Source organism: Nymphalis io, chromosome 9, assembly GCF_905147045.1.
Source record: "Nymphalis io chromosome 9, ilAglIoxx1.1, whole genome shotgun sequence".
NCBI classification, from domain to species: Eukaryota; Metazoa; Arthropoda; class Insecta; order Lepidoptera; family Nymphalidae; genus Nymphalis; species Nymphalis io.
In genome coordinates, this window is record NC_065896.1 from 9,732,574 (window position 1) to 9,746,777 (window position 14,204).

Consider the following 14,204-nt stretch of genomic DNA (forward strand, 5'->3'; position numbering starts at 1 on the left):
GATTAAAATAAATAGTTATTAGCTGTTTAATGTTCAGTTTCCGTTTAAGATTATCCTAGAATACAGGAAGGAGATATGGTTTTAATGGTAGATGTTAAGACAATACAATGGCCACTCACAAATCAAATCTGACATTGAAATTACAATTGTGTTTTAAACGGCTAGTGAATATACTGGTCATGATTATTCTAAATAAAGTCGCTATTATTCGTTTTAGAATTTATGGAATTGTCAAACCATAAAAAATATATTTAGACCAAAATATACAACAAAAGTCTAGAATGTTCTATTACATTCGGAAAAGATTCCACCGCCTGTCTTGATTTGAAAATCTTTCTTATATAGAGTCATATTGGCTTGAATATCTTCTAAGCATTTAAATAATTATTTTCAACACTTATAGAAAATAAGAATATTATCTGTTTATAAATAAATTCTTGATATAATCTATATTCCAAACAAAAAATCCCATACGTTTCAATACAGTCAGATTTACATTACCTATATATTCATAGCTTTATATTCTTCTAATTAAAGATTTCAATTTTTTTTCTATTTTAACGAAAAGAACGCCTTTATAATGCATATAATTTTAATATTCCGTTACAAGCGCCTCTAGTCATTAAGTAACTAAACGCGCGGTGTAGTACCGTGGGCTAAAGTAGGGTAAATAAATACTATAAATTTGATTTAATTTGCAGAACTTGATGAGTTTTGTCTGGCGATTCTGTAATGTGGTTCTATTTTGCAGTTGTCCTGCTCATCCTCATTATTCGAAATAACATCTACACTGCGATTTCTCACCCTCCTCGTCAGATATCTAAACTCAATTATCTTGGTTTTATCCAATATGTTTTAATGCATATAATACTTAGGCTTCAAATGTTATTACATTACAAACGTAAATGATGTTACTCTCAATTTTTATACAATATTCTCCACATAAATTGTTATTTAAACATTATAAACTAAAACGTATTTATTAAGATAATCACTGTACCGGCGCTGTCACCATTACCAAACGCTAATACTGCAAAAGATTTTGAGTTTATTATTAAAATTCATTAAAAAGTTATATTAATAAGCAAAAATGTATGGCTTGGCCCTATGTTCCGTGCGTGAAACGGTTAATAAAAACAACCAAACTGTATCGTGAGAAGTACTTTCGCCCACCCGATCCACCGGATACATCAGTCAGATGCTGGGAATTATTTTTCATGGACCGGTTACTATTTTTAACACTACAAATTATAGCTGCTTAAGATCATGATTAATGAATCTTATTTAATTTTAATAACTTCCTGTAACTTAACAAATTGATTATACACTCGATGTACATACGATTAAAGAAAGTTCACTTTCCACTGAACACGTAAGGATATTAAATCTTAGTGGTCTCTCTCTTACTAGAGATGTATATCAACACTGATGATATTGGTTTTCAAATTTCAGTTTCACTTGTTTATCAAGGAATCATCGATATGTTTTGCCAAGTATCTTGTCTATCATCATAGAACGGATGCGTCGAAATTACGTCGGCGACGTGTTACAAAACCCGTCGAGCATTCCTAGACAAATAGTCTGAGTGAAACTGGTATAGTTAATAATAATAGGGGTGCGTTTTTTTTAGTAATTTCACAGCGGTGTGATTCTTGCTCATATTATGTTTTTTTTTAATACTATATAATTTATTTAATTTTTGTCGGCTTAAGTAATAAGTTATATTGAAGCCAAGTATATTGTAAATCTATCCATTTGTTTCGAATAAAATAAATTCGAAGACATTATATCAAGAAAAAGGCTCGGTTTGGTTTGGTTATTATTACCCTGAAATTATTATTATTTTGATTCACATAAAATACAATATCCTTACATTTCTGACATATACACACTATATTACACACACATACTTTTTAGGATCTTATCATGATAGGTCATGAGTTATTTTACGAGGAATTTTCTCATGGAAGGGTATTCCCACATTTTTCTTATATTAAATATCCATTATGCTAATCTTAAGCTAGGTCTTACCGCGTTACCATCAATTACGTACCAGAGAACTCATGTTAATTGACGATATACGATCTTGTGATCATGAACGAACCCTTTTTTTTTAAGAAGGTAGTTGGGTAATTATTTATGATAAGTGGTAACTTCCACCGATACAGTGCTTCGAAAACATTGCGCACACTATTAATGTCCCCCATGGTGGGCGATCTAAGATGTTATTCGTTATAATATCCCTTGTGTCTATATTGATATGATCCACCATTCAGACTAGTACAGATAATTGATTATTATTAGACGATATCCATCTAAATAGATTTGTTCACTACCATAAGTTTCTTCAATAATTTCTTATGCGATATCGGATCAAGTGTTATGGTCTCCATTTATCTTCTCTTAAATGCTAAGTATTTTCGACATTATTAATGTTAAGTTAAAAGTTTTATATACTATACTTTTAATTTAATACAAAAGGATATAGGATACCTAACACCCTCCTCCGCGGGCGATTTCGTGTACGGAAAGTAGTACAACTAGTATCATTTTTATGTAATTAACATACCTTATACCAGTCCTTAAATATATATTTGTTTAAAATATAATATATGATAAATATAATATATTATAGTACTCGTCAAACCAAACCATATTAGCTCAAAATAGAAAGGTTTTAGTAAGATTCATCAGAGCAATGGTACCAAGTTACAATGGTACTAAGTTCAATCAATTAATCAATCAACAGCCACTGTCCTTTCGTAGTCCTCTCCTAAGGTACGCCAAAGTTCCCGGACCTCCGTCTCCAAATAGCAAACAACTTTAAATCAATACGATAATAAGTAATATATAGAAATCGATTTCTTTGATTTTTTTTACTTACTGTTACTGATAAAGCGTGTAAATTGAAAAGTAAGCGTTTAATGATATTTCACGAATATAAATAGTTATTTTATTTCCGACGCATTTTTTATATATTTTTATTTTAAGTATGTAATCTGAGTCAACATTAGTTTTTTGTTAAGTATCTCTTTATAATTAAACTAGTTTGATCATTGTATGCAGAATATATATTATCTGAAAGAAATCGCTAACGAAAGGAAAGAGCGTTTTTGTGCTGCACATTTCATATATTTTTTACTATACATATTTAATTAGTGTAATTTTATGAACAATAAAGATTATATCAACGAATAAAACAGACTTAACATTACGAGTATTTAACGACATTTCTATACAACTGTTGGTGTTAAAATTTAGGTTGCAAACGTTAGATCTTTGTATTAAAACAATTGAAAGAAAAAAAAATACGTGAACTTGTATTCCTACACTAGGATGTAGACCGCACAGAGTGTAATAATTCTAGACTACTAGCCTCATTTTAATGCTACCTTACAGCATCGGATACGCATCAAGTGTTGTCAGTAATTGCGGTTCTCTTCCAATTTACTGATATTAGGACTTTTTATATAATTAACTTTCGATTCTAAGGCTTTCTCGGATACCTAGATAGAGTATTTTCGTTGGAGAAAATAATCTACAATTACTTTAAAAAAAAAAAAGAAGTTTAGACAGGCAATAGCCGTGAAATTTAATCTAATTCGATTACCAACGATACAAATAATATAAATGAATGCTAAAAAACGATAAACTTATCGAAAGTTGAAGTGACGAATTGCATTATTTTAGATTATTTATCGTTTTAGTTTTTACTTGTAAAAAAAATAAATAACTATGTGACCGAGAAGTTAAGTTAATTGTGTCCATATTTTTTTTATTTACAAACTTATACCAGATTATTTGTCAATTATTTAATATACTCGTATGAAATACCAAAATTACTAGTAATCTTTTTTTTCGTAATGTGTTTATTTGACTTGCAAAGTGACATTTGTACAGTAATATAAATAACTAGCGGCCCTCTATCTAAGCTGATAGTTTATACGAAAATTTTTGGTACCTTGTGTTACATTATTGCAAATTTCGGTTACATTATTGCAATTTTTTTAAATAAAATATAGCTTATGTTACTCGCTGATAATGAAGCTTTCTATAGGTGAAATAATTTTTAAAATAGGTTATGTAGTTTTGAATTTATCCATTATAAACATACAAAAAACCAAATCTTATCTCTTTATTATAAAGTATAAATATGTAATATTCTGCCTCTTTTCGCTTTACTTGTCTTAATATCAAGCGTCTCCATTTCAAATCTTGTCAATAAATATATTAGTACAATAACGTATAAAAATATTTTCTATAAGATTTTCTAATTTTATGAAAACTATGTAAAAAACTATAAGGAGATATTTGTACATTTATAATAACATAATAAAAATTATAATACCGTCTATTTCCACCTTACCAAATTGAACATTCTAGCGTTATGTATGTCTATGTATAAATTTATAATGACGTTTTGAAATAATACGAGTCACCTAGATTTGTGAGCTTTCATCCTCGTTTACCTTAAAATGAATTGGTTCGTGTTTTAACGGCTGTAGTTAAGTGTTGTTATCTGTTTCAGATTGGGCGATAAACTTGGAAGTGGCGAAGGATAGAAGCGTGAGTACTTTACCTACATACAAAATACTTTGAGCTAGCGCAGACTAGTGACTTAATAATAAATGATTGTATACTATAAAATGAATGTCATACTAAAACATAAATGATAAATCACTTCACTAACAATCCTTACTAATATTTAACGTATGAAAGTGGGTTATTTGACTGTTACGCTTTCACGTTTTTACTACTGAACCGATTATCATGAAACTTTGAATACACGTTGTCAGGGATATAGAAAAGGATGTAGGGTACGTAACATCCCCGTCCCGCCTCACATACGGGCGGAGTCGCGGACGGAAACAAGTGAAATATAATAATGAATTACATGTTAAAAGACCTAAAAATAGAAGATTATAATAATAACATTCAAACAAAAATAAAATTATTAAAAACTACCTTTGTAAGCTAAATTAATATAAAATATTTGAAACTACTGAACTAATTTAGGGTATATCATTACATAATTATATCATAATTTTAGCAATTTTTTTAAAGAAGTTGTATTCCGTTTTTCGAGGACTACTAATATTCCTATTTACAAGCGTACATCCTATTTATGTTTTAGGAGTTGGGACGACAACAGCCCATTGAGCTTACGATCGAACCTGCGACTTTCACATCGCTTTGTGTTCCTACACCCTTTGCGTTGTTGACGCTAACTTCTACTAAACATATTTTATAAGTAACTAATTATATTATCACTAAGAGTTGCAATTTCGTCTCTTAAATTTCCACGACAAAATAGATTGTAGTAAGCTTGTTTTGTCTAGAGTCTGTGTAGATGTAAAGTGGATAAGTCTGTTACTAATGTCTAGGGCAGCTTCTTTCCCATGTATCGTGATGCACTTTACCTACATACGGCGAAACAAAATTACAGACAAGATCAGATGCTTGCTGTAAGTTTGTGAAAAGTTTTAGCAATTTATGGTATGTGAATTTCGTGTGAAATGCCTTAAGTTAATCTTGGTAAGTCTTCATTTTTGGTAGATATTTGATGTTGACAGTTAATTTCAATAATTTGATATAAGATTTTCGAAAGTAAATATACTAGGAAGAAGAATTAATATTGGTAATATTGCTAAGTTTTTATTTGTGATGATATTTCCGAATAAAAAAAATATTTTAATATTGATTAAAATGAATATTGACGTCATCTTTTATTTAATAATTATAATAATTTATTTATTCAAGTAACAAGACTCATATACAAAATTATAAAAAAATAAAATAAACTGCTATTCATAATATGCTATCTACTACTTATATAATGTACTGGTGGTATTTACTGAAACTTGATTAGGTAAAATTTACGACACTACAATAGGCATAGAAACAGTCCATTACCTTTTCTCCTCAGTTTGCCAACTTTTTTTTATTTCTATTGAGAAGGTTTAATGTTATCAATAAAAATATTTGAAAATAATAGTTGAAAAATGTTCGAAACCTCCAAATTATAATGAAATTCCCTCGTATTTTTTCAATAATTATTTTCATTGATTTTAGACCACCAGTAATAATAATTGTCACTAGTATTAATAGCTCTTTGTTGTAAGTATAATAAACAGTTGTTATTTACGTGGTTATATACATGTGAGTTCACTAGATAAATATATGTTCTAAGCATGCAAATTCATATATATATTAATTTTCAATAATGATTATATTCGGATATCGATCACTGAGTGTAAACTAATAGTTTTTTCTCTACTACGAAATAAACATTATTATACGTCTTCAAATATCTTGAGATTCATCTCTCCTTGTTACCGTTTTCATTCTAAGCACTTAAATTAATTTATTAGTGTTTTGATCGCGATATGATCTGAATATGTCTATTTTCCTCGCAGTGATGAACGACACAGCATAATTGAGTACTTTCAGTAGGTATTTTCTAACTCTAAAACTGAGTGTTTTTATTTTTAAAACAACTTTTTACATTAAATATTTGCTCTATATTTTCCTTATTCTTTAAAAAAAAAAAGTGAATAATATCATGTTGTTTGTGTTATAATTAGCCGAGATGGCCCAGTGGTAAGAACGTGTGAATCTTAAACGATGATCACATGGGTTCAAACGAGAGCAAGCACCACTGAATTTTCATGTGCTTAATTTGTGATTACAACTTTACTTTACGGTGAAGGAAAACATCGTGAGGAAACCTGCATGTGTCTAATTTCACTGAAATTTTACCACATGTGTATTCCACCAAGCCGCATTGGACCAGCGTGGTGTAATAAGCTTCAAGCCTTCTCAAAAAAGAAAGAGGAGGCCTTAAGCCCAGCAGTGGGACATTCACAGGTTACGGTGTTACGGTCTTAATTCTAAAGTGAATAATGAATAATAAGTATAATTAAAATTAGTTTGTTACTATGTGACCTACAAAATCATCATTAATAACTATATCGCTTTTATGACATATTTTTATAGTAATTAGTAATTATTTCAAACAACAGATATTAATTAAATGATTCAAACAATTACATATGCAGGTCATATTAACGCGGTCATATTTCCTTAGATTTAAAATACATATAAGTAGTGTCTCTAAGCTATTGATATTATATAAATAACCTGAATTCATATCAATAAACAGTGCCAACTTAATATATGAAATAAACTTCATAATTTTTTTTTAATTTTTTTAAATCAAATTTCCTCAGATGCGTTGTACATGTTTACGGTTTTTCTTTATTTTAACTTATGTTTTTTAAACCGGATGTATTCAAAACTAACGTAAGTTATAATGAGTGAAAACTTAATGTCAATTAATTACCTCATTTTGTAATTATTAAGATAAAATAAAATAATAATTGAATTGAAAACAATATCAAATATATTTATCAAACTGTTACATTTGAATATATAATATTTTTTATTTAACTTTTAAATAATACATAATAATGTCCTCCAGACCGATTCTCGCCACGGCGACCAATGTCAAGAGGGATTAGCCAACTACGCAGGAGATAATATAGTGCACAAATGTGTGTAAACATAGGTGTACTCTCTATTCCCTTACTCTCATAATCCGATGGGACGACAATCCGATATGACCGGAAACTGTTCCGGCGCAAGATCAACGTCTTTACGTGTTTTCTGAGGCACGGCAGTGTTCACACTTTTAAGTTTCAGACTTCGGGCTGATACTGAGAATTTTCTGACAGCAAAACCCGATTACCGATTGAACCCACGACCTCCGGGTCTGTAGCCTTACATCTAGACATCAGACCAACGAGGCAGTCGTAATTTGTATAAATATTGTTATGTATTGGTCATTTAGTATATTTTCGTTATGCGAACGAATTTTAAACTTGTTTATTTGAACCCATTGACCCTTCAAACAAGAATTCAATATTACAAAATTTAATTGTTTGTCAGTAAAATAATTGATGATTATGTATAACCCAAAAGTCCGATCACCGGTAGATATGTTTGATGTCATCTTTGTTTCTGTGGCTGTACGTCTCTTCCACATCTCCGCGTTCCGTGCCACGGAACTTGTGTAATTGCATTAATTTGACAGGTTGCGTGTCAAATCATTCACAGCTGAGATAAAATAGGAAAAACATAATAGAAAGTAAACGTATATACATACATATTAAGTGGCAATAACAGTTTTATACGTAATTCGTGCATCAATCATTCGACTGATGCTTATGAATTGTGTGAAATAACTATCTAATGTATATAATAAGTTAATTTGTTATGAATTATGATGCAATGAACATTTTATATGAACGATTTTGTAAGTGGCTTTTCTTTGATAGATGAAGATGATTGAGCTATTAGAATCTTATTGTAAAGGTCGGTAGGTTAATAATTTATACTATAATATTATAAAGAGAAAAGATTTGTTTTTTTTTTTGTTTGTTTGTGTGTAATGGATAAACACAACCACTTCTAAACCGATTTTAAAAATTCATTCGCCTACAGTAAGCTTCATTATCAGCCAGTTACATAGGCTGTATTTTATTTTCAAAAAAATTAGAGATCTTTACGAAAATGGCAATACTATAACCCAAGGTATCAAAAATTTTCCTATAAAATATCGAAGACCAAGTCGGACCGGGCCGTTAGCGTAAAATATTCGTAAAATCTTTAGAGAACGGAATAAAAAACTCTTATTTTATCGAGTTTTGAATTATAAGAACGGTATATCAATCTTCAAATTTTTCCAATTGCCCATTTCAAAGTGTCGTCTTTACGTCGCACCGAGTTAAATATATATCATCAGACACATATGATTAAATGAACGTGTGATTTTGATAAATAAGTTTGTTTGAGCGAAAATGTATCATATGTACATAATGCTTTATTAAAAAACACAATTTTTTAAATTAATTTATTAACAATCGAATTACGTATCAAACTGGGATCGAGGCGGTAACAACTTTATGTGTAAGGAAAACGCTAATATAGGTAATGTGACAAAAATACATCTGAAGTTATTTTAATACTAATGATACAATGTGTGGTTCTCATACTGTTTCGCAGGTAACTCGATTAAAAATTTACAATCGCAGTGTACGGTAGACCTATCAAGGTGAACATTTGTTCATCTATGTATCGATTCATATCCCAAAATTGTTACCATTTTTAAATTTGCCGTATATTATGTGTCATACTGATCGATTGAAGATTTCAGCCGCTGCACTCATTCTCAAGAGAGACTAATTGTATTGGACATATTAATGTGCAAAAGTCTGTAAACAAATATTCTGTTCTCATACTCATAATTCGAAGCTATGTGAATCCAATATATTTGAATGGCTAGACCCTGGTTTTGAAGCTAGGAGCTCGGAAACTGCAACCACTAGACACTAAGCAAACAATCATACGACAAGTATATGTTTTTTTTAATTAATTATTTTATTAAGTTACAATTAAGTTCTGTTATAGGCTAGTACTCCTGGTTATAACTACAAATATGTTCTACAGGAGTTAAGTTAGATCAAGCTTGTTTTTTAATATTCTACGATACAGGAATATATTAATAATAATTATCTCATACGTAGATGTGCCGCTTATCAGAAACATGTTAAGTTGTTAACTCGAAAACAAGTTATTTTATAACGAACTAATTAGCTATGCAGTTACTTAAATTATGATATTTCACTAAGATAATATTTTATACGTTTTATAGGGTCCCCGTGTGATGGCTTATGTATTTAATTTTTTTGCAATGAATTATAAATGACTTTATCGTGTAAAGGTGACAAACGACAAATTAAACTAAACTATTTTTAAATTATATTAGTTCGAGAAATCGAGATGGCCTACTGGCTACCATTTTGACTTTGCATTATAAATTAAGTTATACACTAAAATAATATAATTAATGCAAGTGCAGTCATTTTTTGCGCATAATTTTTCTTACACTTCCGAAATTCAGATTAATTATAGTGTTGTACACGTATTGATAAACAATTCTACGATTATTTCGAAAAAACACTCAATTAAATATTGTGGGTTGATAAGCACCATTGTACTTTTATGCGCTTTCTGTTGTTGTGTCAGTTGGATGAAATTTCACCACATAAATATCCACTAATCTGCATCGGAGCAGCTTGGTAGCTTCAAACCTTCTCTATAAGGAAGCGCTTTTATTTCATCACTATACTAAAACAGTTTACATATTTACTTTACTGTTAAATTACATCCTCAATTCTGACTTACTCTTACTGACAGGTGATGATAAATAAAAGCTTATATAAATAGTATACACTGCTTCCAGCGCTAACGTGTGCTTAATAACAATTTAAACATTATAATTATGATTAATGATCAGTATTTTTATAAAACAATAACTTGTATGAACGTTTAGTTGAATATATTTTAAGGTATTCAAATGCCAGCAATCAATAACACTCGCTAGCGCCAGAATAAGAACTTCGTTATTATCTATCGTTTATTATGTTTCGTGTTACTTAATGTAAGTTTACAGTTGAATGGGCATTGTTGCAATGATGTAGGGAATTTTTAGTGTGTGTTAATTACCACTTATGGCGCACGCAGTATTATCAAGACACGAGTACTTAACTATGGTATTAATCATTTTGTTTTATGTTTGTGTCATTTGAAATTTAGTTCTAAATTTGAATCGATACGATCTAGGAGAAACATTTCAATCGAAATTCGTAAATCGTGGTAATATCTATGTATTACTAGATTTTATATGTAATCATTTGTATATCATTGATAGAAAATACTTCGTGGATACGAGGTAGACTAAAGGTTTATCTAAATGGCAATGCCAGTATTTAACTGGCAATATTATTTGTTTTTAAAAAAAAACTTACGATACTAATAATCTAAAAAAATAAAATTAACGGCAAATAAATATATTGGTATATATGGTTTTTTAAAGCGACGATGGCTGAAAGAATTAACTGAAATCTGAGGAAATACCACATCTTACTAATTTCTTCTATTTCAATAAAAGACGGGATAATTTATTTTTTAATAATTTATCATTTTGTAAATACGAACCGGATCGTAAACAGACGTTTATATCAATTATAGTTGTTATAATGAATGCAAATATAATAAAATATTTTTAACTGTTACCGACTCTCAAGCGCCAGTTATCTGATCTTCCCATGATTATAGCAGTGTTAAGATTAACCGAATTAAGTAAAAATAAATTTAATTACTCTTAGCGTCTTCGTTGTTAAAAATTTTAGTTGAATATAAAAAATGCTCTTTTGTTCACTTTTTATTGTAATTCGTATTTCATGTTTTCATGTTTTAATTTGATAATTAACGTACTTTAAGATTATGTAGACGTTTATAAAATTATTATTACGATAATTTTACTATTTTTGATCTGTATGTAAATGTTTGTGTGTGTGTATAGGAACTTAATCGTTAATTTATAAATAAATGTGATTAATTAAAAAAAACTGTATATATATATTTTCTTTTAATGTGATTTAAATTGATATTTAGATATCTAAAAATTTAGTAACATTAGATGTTAGGTTAGGTTAGCTTACGCTTATCAACTTTCATCGCAACAATTATACTAATTTTTGAGAAAATATAACACAAAAACAGTTTTTATTTAACCTTATTTTTTATGTCAGTAATTTCCATAACAAAGGTACATTGACCCCATAACAAGATTTATAATTATGCAAACGATAATCGTCAGCATTTACAAAACTCGCGAGCGTTTACGAAAAATATTTAATATGTGGAATATAAATGTGAGGTTAGCCTTTGTGCAAGCTTATTTATGCGAGTATCACCCACACAGTGTACACACTTCCAACTTCGAAACTCCGGGTAGCTACTGAGAATGTTCTGACAAAAAAATCTAATAACATTTTATTGGCCTGACCTGGGAATTGAACCTAGGACCTCAGACCCGGCCTTACATCAAGCCTCTAGACCAACGAGGCAGTCAAGGCATTGATATGTTAAAGGGTAAATAAAGTAAATTAAAGCTTGTCCCACTGCTGGGATAAGCCCCTCCTTTCTTTGGGAGAAGGCTTGAAGCTGTCTTGAATTCGCAGTCTTCGGTTTAAAATCATGCGTTCTAGCCACTAGGCCTCCCCTTTACTTTACTACCATATTACAGTGAGACACTGTTATTATGAGGAATATGACATCTGATCTTAAGGGTGCCAGTGTATCGAAGTTTTAAGAAATGGTTATTATTATGGATATTGCGAATTTCTATGGACGGAGACGATTCCTTATCAACAGATGAAATCTACATTGCAGACAGCTTGAACGACATACGGCAACTGGACATTAAGTGTTGATTGAAAAAAAACCATGCCGAAATATTAAATATAATCGCAGTAATGAGAGTCGGATCGTTATTTATAAATACTTATCTCGTTACCTTCAGTTAAATACATTTTCAATTTACACGGTCATGATCACAACCACGGACATACATACCTATTATTATAATTATTGACTTTAAGGGGAAACTACGACGGCTGTACACTTACTAAATACGTAACATATTTTTAAATGCAGACTATCTGCATTGGAATAGCTCTTTGTTGAGTTTTTATGTTTATCTTAAATATCACCTAAATGATCTCTCTTAGTATTGTTATAAAAATTAAAGTTAAAGATGGGTTGTAGAATTAATATGTTCTAATTACTATAATTGTTTTGAGATATATTATGAAGACAACTACGAACACATGTTTTTTTTTTATAGAATAGGAAGGCGGACGAGCATATGGGCCACCTGATGGTAAGTGGTCACCAACGCCCTTAGACATTGGCATTGTAAGAAATGTCAACCATCGCTTACATATTCAATGCGCCACCAACTTTGGGAACTAAGATTTTATGTCCCTTGTGCCTGTAATTACACTGGCTCACTCACCCTTCAAACCGGAACACAACAATATCAAGTACTGCTGTTTTGCGGTAGAATATCTGATGAGTGGGTGGTACCTACCCAGACGAGCTTGCACAAAGCCCTACCACCAGTATACTTACTAGTTACTTTGTTGTCTTTTAATAAATTGATAATTAACTGTGACAACATTCAATTATTTAAATTAGACTTGACATTTCGGACTCGGAAGACTTTTAATTTGACTCGGAGACCAGTGATGTTAGACGAACCAACTTGTTCGTATTTGTACCAACTTTCAGTTTCTGGCAGAATGTACCGAAACGTGAAAGTCCCAATATGTTTATATACATGAAATAAATAAAGTGCATAAATTAAATAATGGTTACTTTATCCTATAATACGCGTCATCTTTGGTTACTAATATATACTACGATACGATATTCCAAAGAAACTAATGCGAGTTAAAATGTTAAGATTCATTTCATATGTTATGATTTTATAGTAACGTCATTTTATATAAATTATGATTCGTTATTAATTCCATATTGCCATCTCTTTCTTAAGTGTGAAGTTGAATAAGATAACAAGATTTTAGTACTCTCATATTAGTTTACTAAGAGTGTAAAATAGATATCGTACTAATGGATGCGATTGGAACTTATATTTATCTAACGCTAAACAAAGAAACATTTGTTTTCATTTACTTATTATCTACCTCTTCCAATTCAGAGCAGGCGAGTTATTTTATATTAATTCTAAAGTATCAGTTTTATCTACAAGCGACAAAGTGCTGACTTAACGAGAACAAAATAAGATAGTGTTGTGACTGAAACTGTCGATAACATGTATTTGTTTCATTAAATGTATCGATACCATCATTAAATGTAATTAGAATGTTAGCGATAATATAGAATACTTGGGATTATAAAATATTTGTTTTATTCATTTACACACACAAACAAGAACACCACAGCACATAAATGATTGAATACAGATTATGTCTATGTAAGGACCTTATATAACCTCATTGGTCTCGATATCAGCAACCTTATACCTAGACAAAAATCACATGGGACATTTCAATGTAAGGTATGTTTACATTAACTCTTACTTCGACTGAAATAGGCGATAGTTAGTATATAAATTGTGAAATCGGCGTTTTCACTAGACATTTGTTTGATAATATTATGTTTTCACATAATTTCTTTTTTAGTATAAGTTTTTTAACAAAGAACAAGCGCTCATAATTATTAATGGCAAAAACGTCTATGACTGTCGTAAAATATACTATAAGTAATATCTGGTG

At 30.1% G+C, this 14,204-nt stretch overlaps 1 protein-coding gene across 1 annotated transcript in view; it reads left to right on the forward strand.

Moving 5' to 3' along the window:
- The window catches only part of LOC126770621 (uncharacterized), a 99,344-nt gene that overhangs the window by 29,731 nt on the left and 55,409 nt on the right, over positions 1 to 14,204 (forward strand). The window contains exon 2 of the mRNA XM_050490112.1: positions 4,529 to 4,566. The gene's annotated coding sequence lies outside the window, so the exon portion shown is untranslated. The remainder of the gene's footprint in view (positions 1 to 4,528; positions 4,567 to 14,204) is intronic.